Genomic DNA, 11,557 nt, shown 5'->3' with positions numbered 1-11,557 from the left:
CTCCATTAGGGCTGCTTCCAGAAATTACCCATGCTGGTTTTCCATACCTGAATGTGCACAGGCAGGCATTGCGGCAGAACATCATGTTGAATTGAATTCCGCTCTTAGAGCATTAGCTCACATGACTAGCATTGTTATATCTGTTGTGTAAGGGTTCAAAATTCATACATTTATACATGCCCAGAATGCAGGGCTGGATACGGGCATAGGCCATACATTGCTCCAGGGGGCATTTAAGAGCTACCAGCTAAAATCTTGCCTAGGATATCAAATTGGTCAATGATTGCTTTGCCTGTATGTACTATTTCTGCTGAATAGAACTGTATACACTTTGTGGCATGGTCTGTCATCCAGCAGTAAGTAATGAGGGAGATCCTCTTTTTGATACATGATTAAGGAACATAGAGAGGATTTAACACTACACAAACATTTTAACATTTGTTGTTTTTTTTTTTGCAGAAATGTGAAGTGGCCCATAACAACTAGGGATGAGCGGGTTCGGTTCCTCGGAATCCGAACCCGCCCGAACTTCATGTTTTTTTACACGGGGCCGAGCGACTCGGATCTTCCCGCCTTGCTCGGTTAACCCGAGCGCGCCCGAACGTCATCATCCCGCTGTCGGATTCTCGCGAGGCTCGGATTCTATCGCGAGACTCGGATTCTATATAAGGAGCCGCGCGTCGCCGCCATTTTCACACGTGCATTGAGATTCATAGGGAGAGGACGTGGCTGGCGTCCTCTCCGTTTATAGAGAAGAGAGTGAGACAGTAGAGAGAGACACAGTAGTAATTTTGGGGAGCATTAGGAGGAGTACTAGTTACTTGCTGAAGTGATAGATAGTGTGACTGTATATTATCTGACTTGTGGGGGAGACACTGACAGTGGGGAGCAGTTAGAGTCTGAGAGCAGGACTCAGGAGTACATATAACGTACAGTGCACACTTTTGCTGCCAGAGTGCCACACTGCCATTGTGACCACACTGACCACCAGTATAATATATATTGTGATTGTCTGCTTAGGAGTACTACTTGCAAGTTGCTGATAGTGTGACCAGTGACCTGACCACCAGTCACCACCAGTTTAATATATATATATATATATATATAAAATTGTATATAATATATATATATAATATTGTATACCACCTACCCGTGGTTTTTTTTCTTCTTCTTTCTTCTTTATACATACTACTATAGTAGCTTACTGTAGCAGTCTGCGGTGCTGCTGAGCTGACTGTGTCCAGCAGGTCCGTCATCAGTCATTACATAATAAATATATATACCTGTCCGGCTGCAGTACTAGTGATATTATATATATATATATATTGATTTCATCTCATTATCATCCAGTCTATATTAGCAGCAGACACAGTACGGTAGTCCACGGCTGTAGCTACCTCTGTGTCGGCAGTCGCTCGTCCATCCATAATTGTATACCACCTACCTGTGGTTTTTTTTTTTCTTTCTTCTTTATACATACTACTATAGTAGCTTACTGTAGCAGTCTGCGGTGCTGCTGAGCTGACAGTGTCCAGCAGGTCCGTTATCAGTCATTACATAATAAATATATATACCTGTCCGGCTGCAGTACTAGTGATATTATATATATATATATTGATTTCATCTCATTATCATCCAGTCTATATTAGCAGCAGACACAGTACGGTAGTCCACGGCTGTAGCTACCTCTGTGTCGGCAGTCGCTCGTCCATCCATAATTGTATACCACCTACCCGTGGTTTTTTTCTTTTTCTTTCTTCTTTATACATACTACTATAGTAGCTTACTGTAGCAGTCTGCGGTGCTGCTGAGCTGACAGTGTCCAGCAGGTCCGTCATCAGTCATTACATAATAAATATATATACCTGTCCGGCTGCAGTACTAGTGATATTATATATATATATATATATATATATATATTAATTTCATCTCATTATCATCCAGTCTATATTAGCAGCAGACACAGTACGGTAGTCCACGGCTGTAGCTACCTCTGTGTCGGCAGTCGCTCGTCCATCCATAATTGTATACCACCTACCCGTGGTTTTTTTTTTCTTTCTTCTTTATACATACTACTATAGTAGCTTACTGTAGCAGTCTGCGGTGCTGCTGAGCTGACAGTGTCCAGCAGGTCCGTCATCAGTCATTACATAATAAATATATATACCTGTCCGGCTGCAGTACTAGTGATATTATATATATATATATATATATATTGATTTCATCTCATTATCATCCAGTCTATATTAGCAGCAGACACAGTACGGTAGTCCACGGCTGTAGCTACCTCTGTGTCGGCAGTCGCTCGTCCATCCATAAGTATACTAGTATCCATCTATCTCCATTGTTTACCTGAGGTGCCTTTTAGTTGTGCCTATTAAAATATGGAGAACAAAAATGTTGAGGTTCCAAAATTAGGGAAAGATCAAGATCCACTTCCACCTCGTGCTGAAGCTGCTGCCACTAGTCATGGCCGAGACGATGAAATCCCAGCAACGTCGTCTGCCAAGGCCGATGCCCAATGTCATAGTACAGAGCATGTAAAATACAAAACACCAAATATCAGTAAAAAAAGGACTCCAAAATCTAAAATAAAATTGTCGGAGGAGAAGCGTAAACTTGCCAATATGCCATTTACCACACGGAGTGGCAAGGAATGGCTGAGGCCCTGGCCTATGTTCATGGCTTGTGGTTCAGCTTCACATGAGGATGGAAGCACTCAGCCTCTCGCTAGAAAACTGAAAAGACTCAAGCTGGCAAAAGCACAGCAAAGAACTGTGCGTTCTTCGAAATCCCAAATCCACAAGGAGAGTCCAATTGTGTCGGTTGCGATGCCTGACCTTCCCAACACTGGACGTGAAGAGCATGCGCCTTCCACCATTTGCACGCCCCCTGCAAGTGCTGGAAGGAGCACCCGCAGTCCAGTTCCTGATAGTCAGATTGAAGATGTCAGTGTTGAAGTACACCAGGATGAGGAGGATATGGGTGTTGCTGGCGCTGGGGAGGAAATTGACAAGGAGGATTCTGATGGTGAGGTGGTTTGTTTAAGTCAGGCACCCGGGGAGACACCTGTTGTCCGTGGGAGGAATAGGGCCGTTGACATGCCTGGTGAAAATACCAAAAAAATCAGCTCTTCGGTGTGGAAGTATTTCACCAGAAATGCGGACAACATTTGTCAAGCCGTGTGTTGCCTTTGTCAAGCTGTAATAAGTAGGGGTAAGGACGTTAACCACCTCGGAACATCCTCCCTTATACGTCACCTGCAGCGCATTCATAATAAGTCAGTGACAAGTTCAAAAACTTTGGGCGACAGCGGAAGCAGTCCACTGACCAGTAAATCCCTTCCTCTTGTAACCAAGCTCACGCAAACCACCCCACCAACTCCCTCAGTGTCAATTTCCTCCTTCCCCAGGAATGCCAATAGTCCTGCAGGCCATGTCACTGGCAATTCTGACGAGTCCTCTCCTGCCTGGGATTCCTCCGATGCATCCTTGCGTGTAACGCCTACTGCTGCTGGCGCTGCTGTTGTTGCTGCTGGGAGTCGATGGTCATCCCAGAGGGGAAGTCGTAAGCCCACTTTTACTACTTTCACCAAGCAATTGACTGTCCAACAGTCCTTTGCGAGGAAGATGAAATATCACAGCAGTCATCCTGTTGCAAAGCGGATAACTGAGGCCTTGACAACTATGTTGGTGTTAGACGTGCGTCCGGTATCCGCCGTTAGTTCACAGGGAACTAGACAATTTAATGAGGCAGTGTGCCCCCGTTACCAAATACCATCTAGGTTCCACTTCTCTAGGCAGGCGATACCGAGAATGTACACGGACGTCAGAAAAAGACTCACCAGTGTCCTAAAAATGCAGTTGTACCCAATGTCCACTTAACCACGGACATGTGGACAAGTGGAGCAGGGCAGGGTCAGGACTATATGACTGTGACAGCCCACTGGGTAGATGTATGGACTCCCGCCGCAAGAACAGCAGCGGCGGCACCAGTAGCAGCATCTCGCAAACGCCAACTCTTTCCTAGGCAGGCTACGCTTTGTATCACCGCTTTCCAGAATACGCACACAGCTGAAAACCTCTTACGGCAACTGAGGAAGATCATCGCGGAATGGCTTACCCCAATTGGACTCTCCTGTGGATTTGTGGCATCGGACAACGCCAGCAATATTGTGTGTGCATTAAATATGGGCAAATTCCAGCACGTCCCATGTTTTGCACATACCTTGAATTTGGTGGTGCAGAATTTTTTAAAAAACGACAGGGGCGTGCAAGAGATGCTGTCGGTGGCCAGAAGAATTGCGGGACACTTTCGGCGTACAGGCACCACGTACAGAAGACTGGAGCACCACCAAAAACTACTGAACCTGCCCTGCCATCATCTGAAGCAAGAAGTGGTAACGAGGTGGAATTCAACCCTCTATATGCTTCAGAGGTTGGAGGAGCAGCAAAAGGCCATTCAAGCCTATACAATTGAGCACGATATAGGAGGTGGAATGTACCTGTCTCAAGCGCAGTGGAGAATGATTTCAACGTTGTGCAAGGTTCTGCAACCTTTTGAACTTGCCACACGTGAAGTCAGTTCAGACACTGCCAGCCTGAGTCAGGTCATTCCCCTCATCAGGCTTTTGCAGAAGAAGCTGGAGGCATTGAAGGAGGAGCTAAAAGGGAGCGATTCCGCTAGGCATGTGGGACTTGTGGATGGAGCCCTTAATTCGCTTAACAAGGATTCACGGGTGGTCAATCTGTTGAAATCAGAGCACTACATTTTGGCCACCGTGCTCGATCCTAGATTTAAAACCTACCTTGGATCTCTCTTTCCGGCAGACACAAGTCTGCTGGGGTTACTTCAAAGACCTGCTGGTGACAAAATTGTCAAGTCAAGCGGAACGCGACCTGTCAACATCTCCTCCTTCACATTCTCCCGCAACTGGGGGTGCGAGGAAAAGGCTCAGAATTCCGAGCCCACCCGCTGGCGGTGATGCAGGGCAGTCTGGAGCGACTGCTGATGCTGACATCTGGTCCGGACTGAAGGACCTGACAACGATTACGGACATGTCGTCTACTGTCACTGCATATGATTCTCTCACCATTGAAAGAATGGTGGAGGATTATATGAGTGACCGCATCCAAGTAGGCACGTCAGACAGTCCGTACTTATACTGGCAGGAAAAAGAGGCAATTTGGAGGCCCTTGCACAAACTGGCTTTATTCTACCTAAGTTGCCCTCCCACAAGTGTGTACTCCGAAAGAGTGTTTAGTGCCGCCGCTCACCTTGTCAGCAATCTGCGTACGAGGTTACTTCCAGAAAATGTGGAGAAGATGATGTTCATTAAAATGAATTATAATCAATTCCTCCGTGGAGACATTGACCAGCAGCAATTGCCTCCACAAAGTACACAGGGAGCTGAGATGGTGGATTCCAGTGGGGACGAATTGATAATCTGTGAGGAGCGGGATGTACACAGTGATATATCGGAGGATGATGATGAGGTGGACATCTTGCCTCTGTAGAGCCAGTTTGTGCAAGGAGAGATTAATTGCTTCTTTTTTGGTGGGGGTCCAAACCAACCCGTCATTTCAGTCACAGTCGTGTGGCAGACCCTGTCACTGAAATGATGGGTTGGTTAAAGTGTGCATGTCCTGTTTATACAACATAAGGGTGGGTGGGAGGGCCCAAGGACAATTCCATCTTGCACCTCTTTTTTCTTTCATTTTTATTTGCGTCATGTGCTGTTTGGGGAGTGTTTTTTGGAAGGGCCATCCTGCGTGACACTGCAGTGCCACTCCTAGATGGGCCAGGTGTTTGTGTCGGCCACTAGGGTCGCTTAGCTTACTCACACAGCTACCTCATTGCGCCTCTTTTTTTCTTCTTTGCGTCATGTGCTGTTTGGGGAGTGTTTTTTGGAAGGGCCATCCTGCGTGACACTGCAGTGCCACTCCTAGATGGGCCAGGTGTTTGTGTCGGCCACTAGGGTCGCTTATCTTACTCACACAGCTACCTCATTGCGCCTCTTTTTTTCTTCTTTGCGTCATGTGCTGTTTGGGGAGTGTTTTTTGGAAGGGCCATCCTGCGTGACACTGCAGTGCCACTCCTAGATGGGCCAGGTGTTTGTGTCGGCCACTAGGGTCGCTTAGCTTACTCACACAGCTACCTCATTGCGCCTCTTTTTTTCTTCTTTGCGTCATGTGCTGTTTGGGGCGTGTTTTTTGGAAGGGCCATCCTGCGTGACACTGCAGTGCCACTCCTAGATGGGCCAGGTGTTTGTGTCGGCCACTAGGGTCGCTTATCTTACTCACACAGCTACCTCATTGCGCCTCTTTTTTTCTTCTTTGCGTCATGTGCTGTTTGGGGAGTGTTTTTTGGAAGGGCCATCCTGCGTGACACTGCAGTGCCACTCCTAGATGGGCCAGGTGTTTGTGTCGGCCACTAGGGTCGCTTAGCTTACTCACACAGCTACCTCATTGCGCCTCTTTTTTTCTTCTTTGCGTCATGTGCTGTTTGGGGAGTGTTTTTTGGAAGGGCCATCCTGCGTGACACTGCAGTGCCACTCCTAGATGGGCCAGGTGTTTGTGTCGGCCACTAGGGTCGCTTAGCTTACTCACACAGCTACCTCATTGCGCCTCTTTTTTTCTTCTTTGCGTCATGTGCTGTTTGGGGAGTGTTTTTTGGAAGGGCCATCCTGCGTGACACTGCAGTGCCACTCCTAGATGGGCCAGGTGTTTGTGTCGGCCACTAGGGTCGCTTAGCTTAGTCATCCAGCGACCTCGGTGCAAATTTTAGGACTAAAAATAATATTGTGAGGTGTGAGGTATTCAGAATAGACTGAAAATGAGTGGAAATTATGGTTTTTGAGGTTAATAATACTTTGGGATCAAAATGACCCCCAAATTCTATGATTTAAGCTGTTTTTTAGGGTTTTTTGAAAAAAAACACCCGAATCCAAAACACACCCGAATCCGACAAAAAAAATTCGGTGAGGTTTTGCCAAAACGCGGTCGAACCCAAAACACGGCCGCGGAACCGAACCCAAAACCAAAACACAAAACCCGAAAAATTTCAAGTGCACATCCCTAATAACAACCAATTACACTATATGTCATTTATCTACTGCAGTTTACAGCTAAGATGTGATTAGCTGCTGTGATTTATGGGTCCTACACATTACCCGACCTGCCGCCAAACTGCCCGATGGCCGATACGGCCGGCGGGCTACCCGGCAGTGGGGGGGAGGTGACGTGGGGAGTGAAGTTTCTTCACTCCCCCGTCACCCGGCTCCATAGCAGTGCATGCTAATATGGAGGAGATTGTCCATATTGGCCTGCATGCATAAGCAACGGGGCACCAACGATGAACGAGTGCGGGGCCGCGCATCGTTCATCGTTGGTGCCTGCACACTGAACAATATGAACGAGTTCTCATTCATTAATGAACGAGAACGTTCATATCGTTTAGTGAAATCTGTAAGTGTGTAGGGCCCATTACACTACTGCTGTGAGTAACACAACATATTAAGGTGGGCCATGAACAGTGTCCATGCCAAATATCATTGCTTGATGTATTGTTAATGCTGATGGAAAACACCAACACATGCTGTATACATAATGTATAATAATAATAATAATAATAATAATAATAATAAAATCATCATAATAATTTTATTTATATGGCGCTTTTTTCAGGACTCAAAGTTGCTTTACAGACATCAAAAACATGATACACTGTGCATTTAGAGGTCTATTTATTAACATTATTTTTACTACATTTTTCACACCCTTTTCAAATTATTTTAGTATAACCTGAATGTATTAAAGGACTGCTCCAAACCCTTTAATTCACTCTTTTTTAGTAATCCACATCACATTTCCTATACTTATAATGGGAAATGTGATGTGGCCAAATTTACTAAAAAAAAAAATGTGAAAAAATACTGCAGTCTGCCCTGTGATAATCTCGCCAGCTCAGGTTGGCGAGATCACAGGGCAGCACTGCAATAGGTGGGCATTTGACCAGCTTTCTCTGCCACTGGAAGAGAAACCTGTGCGGGATCCAGCTTCAGAGATCAGCTTCAGCTCTGTGTATCCGATGGATACACAAGCTGATCAGAGTGTAAAAAGAAAAAAAAACAAAGAAAAAAAAACCATACTCACCTGTCCAGGGAGCCAGTGTCCGCTGCTCCTGTGAGCGCTGCTGGGCGCCGGATCCCCCATATGCTGCAATGTGCAGAAAAGTGAAGCTGCAAAGCGGCAGCACACTTTACAGCATCGGGGGTCACCGCAGCACAAAGGATATGGCCCCCGGCAGCCCTGCAGGAGCAGCGCAGACCGGCTCCACGGACTGGTAAGTATATTGACCTGCTAAGGGGAAGTCCGCGGCGCGCGGAGATTGTCGTGATGGGGAGGTCGACTGGGCGGCGGTGGTAGCGGTGATGTCGGCAGGGGCGGCGCATGCGCAGCAGGTCATCTGGGTATTTTTTTTCTGAAAGGCCCCAGAGGCTTCAAAACCACTAAACAAGAGGAATCACACCATGAAGACCAAGGAGCTCTCCAAACAAGTCAGGGACAGAGTTGTTAAGAAGGGTTGGGTTATAAAAAAATATCCAAATCTTTGATGATCCCCAGGAGCACCATCAAATCCATCATCTTCAAATGGAAATAACATAGTACCACAACAAACCTGCCAAGAGTGGGCCAGCCACCAAAACTCACAGACCAGACAAGGAGGGCATTAATCAGAGAGGCAGCACAGAGACCAAAGGTAACCCTGAAGGAGCTGCAGAGTTCCACAGCAGAGACTGGTGTATCTGCACATGTGACCACAATGGGCCGTACACTCCATAGTGCTGGACTTTATGGAAGAGTGGCCAGAAAAAAAGCCATTACTTAGTGAGAAGAAAATGAGAAGGTACATTTTGAGTTTGCCAAAAGGCATGTGGATGACTCCCCAAATATATGGAGGAAGATGCATTGGTCAGATGAGACTAAAATTTAGCTTTTTGGCCACCAAGGAAAATGCTATGTCTGGCGCAAAACCAACACATCCCATCACCCCAAGAACACCATCCCCACAGTAAAACATGTTTTTCAGCAGCTGAAGTAACTGGGAAACTGGTTCGAGTCGAGGGAAAGATGGTTGGTGCTAAACACAGGGATATTCTTGAGCAAAACCTGTTTCAGTCTGCCTGTGATTTGAGACTGGGACGGAGGTTTACCCTCCATCAGGACAATGACCCGAAGCATACTGCTAAAGCAACACTCGAGTGGTTTAAGGGGAAACATTTAAATGTGTTGGAATGGCCTAGTCAAATCCCAGATTTCAATCCAATTGAGAAACTGTGGTCAGACTTGAAGACTGCTGTTCACAAGCAGAAACCATCCAACATGAAGGAGCTGGAGCAGTTTTGCTTTGAGGAATGGGCAAAAATCCCAGTGGCAAGATGTGACAAGCTCATAGAGACTTATCCAAAGCGACTTGCAGCTGTAATTGCTGCAAAAGGTGGCTCTACAACATATTGACTTTAGGGGGGGTGAATAGTTATGCACGCTGAAGTTTTCTGTTATTTTATCCTATTTGCTGTTTGCTTCACAATAAAAAAAAAACATCTTCAAAGTTGTAGGCATGTTCTGTGAATGATATGATGCAAACCTTCAAACAATCCATTTTAATTCCAGGTTGTGAGGCAACAAAACATGAAAAATGCAAAGGGGAGTGAATTCTTTAGCAAGGCACTGTAGGTATAATGCAGAGTTGGTGAAGGCATTTTGGTAATAACTTACACGGGTTGTATATTCCACACACAAATGGTACCAGGTGAGGCAGCCATCTTGGGCGCACTATATAGGATTACCCTAGATGAAATAGGTTACGCTTAGAAGAGATAGCCCAAAATGGGTGATTGCAGTGTCCTAAAGCTAAGTGTCCCAACATAACTGTCAGGTCCATGTATTTTTCATCCCATCCATGAGTGTACCAGGTGAGGCAGCCATGTTGGGTGCACTACAATGGTTACACTGTGGGAAATTCAAGGACCTGATGCATATATGGGAAGATTGACACGTGTAGTAGTATGGTAAACTCTGTATGAATAGACCCACATGAAGTACATCCTGCCACGTAGGAACCATCTGAGGAAGCTTTCTGGGGTGCACTGTGTAAGTTGCTGCTGGCAGGGTATGCAACTAGTGGAGGTATAGCATACAGGCATAGCATATAGTGGGGAGGAAGTACTTGGTATAAAAAAAAAAAAAAAACGGACAGTGAACAGGACCATGATGGGTGAGTGAACTGTGGCCTGGGTTGGTGGGACATGCAGAAAGCACATACCACACTGGGCACTGACACTATTAGTGCCAAACGAGGTCCAGGATGTTAGCATTGGAGGCCCCCATTACAGGACAGGTGGTTGCAGATCGAATTTGCAGCTAAGGGCAATGGTCTGACATACTTCCTCTATGAGGAGGGCTCTAGGTGGACAGCGTGGATGCTCCTGATGCAGGAATGGTGAGAGAGATGTCCGTTGGCATGGTGCATGGGGCAGCACCTGGAGATGGCAGGGATAGGGCCCCAGTGAAGAGCCGCCAAGACCCATCTCCATGTTAAGTCATGTGGAGCTCTGGGCAGCAGACAAGAGAGGGAGAATCAGAGCCTGCAGGAAGAAGAGAATCGCTGGCCTGATTTTGGCTGTGGTGACTGGAGAGCATGCAGATGAGCCAGCAGCTGAGGTCAGCGGTGGCAGTTGAGGTAGCATGCTGCGCTCAGCCGAGAGCACTAGGCAGCAGCCTGGAAAGAGAGAGCCGGAGGCTGCGGCTAATAGAGACAAGCTACTGGGACTGTGGCTGAGGCTCAGGTGTTTCTGGACGTGAGTCCAGACTTATTATTTCAGTCATATAGGAACATTGCTGTAATGGATCAGTTTGTGTTCTCTATTGTTTACAGCATTTTAAGTGACTATGAAATGTTATTTAATGCATTATTTATGCAGCTGCACATTTAGGTAGACTTTATCAGCTATTACCAGTGTTCCACTGGAAAAATTCCCTGTTTCTTAACTTGTTAATAATTGTAACTGATTCATTACATTATACAGAACACAGGTACAAATGCAGATTTACAGCCTGATTCAACGTTGATTGCAAAACAACATTTTCCTCTAATGGGCAAAACCATGTGTAGTGCAAATGGGGCAGACAGTCTTGGACTGGCCCACAGGGGTACAGGGGAAATCACCGGTGGGCCCCACTGCCTGGGGGCCCTCCCCCTGCTCTAAGGATCAGGTTCCAGTCTGTGCACTTGAATTACACATCATACATATGTTACCTTATATTGGGCTATGGTGTATTTTCTACAGTGCATTGCTGTTATTAATCTGTTATTAATCTGGTACAATATCATGCATGCAGCAGCTGAATTTACTGTATATATTTATGAAGAGGCCTAGACGTTGCACTCGCTAATGGTTAGTCAAACCAATGAGGTGGCAGGCCACACCCCCTCTGCAGACTGGCCACACCCCTAACATTGGCCCTTTCACTGCATTCCCCCGGTGGTCCCTACA

Source organism: Pseudophryne corroboree, chromosome 2 (genome assembly GCF_028390025.1).
Source record: "Pseudophryne corroboree isolate aPseCor3 chromosome 2, aPseCor3.hap2, whole genome shotgun sequence".
Taxonomy (NCBI): domain Eukaryota; kingdom Metazoa; phylum Chordata; class Amphibia; order Anura; family Myobatrachidae; genus Pseudophryne; species Pseudophryne corroboree.
The sequence above is the reverse complement of the archived record's forward strand: the minus strand, read 5'-3'. Positions refer to the sequence as shown.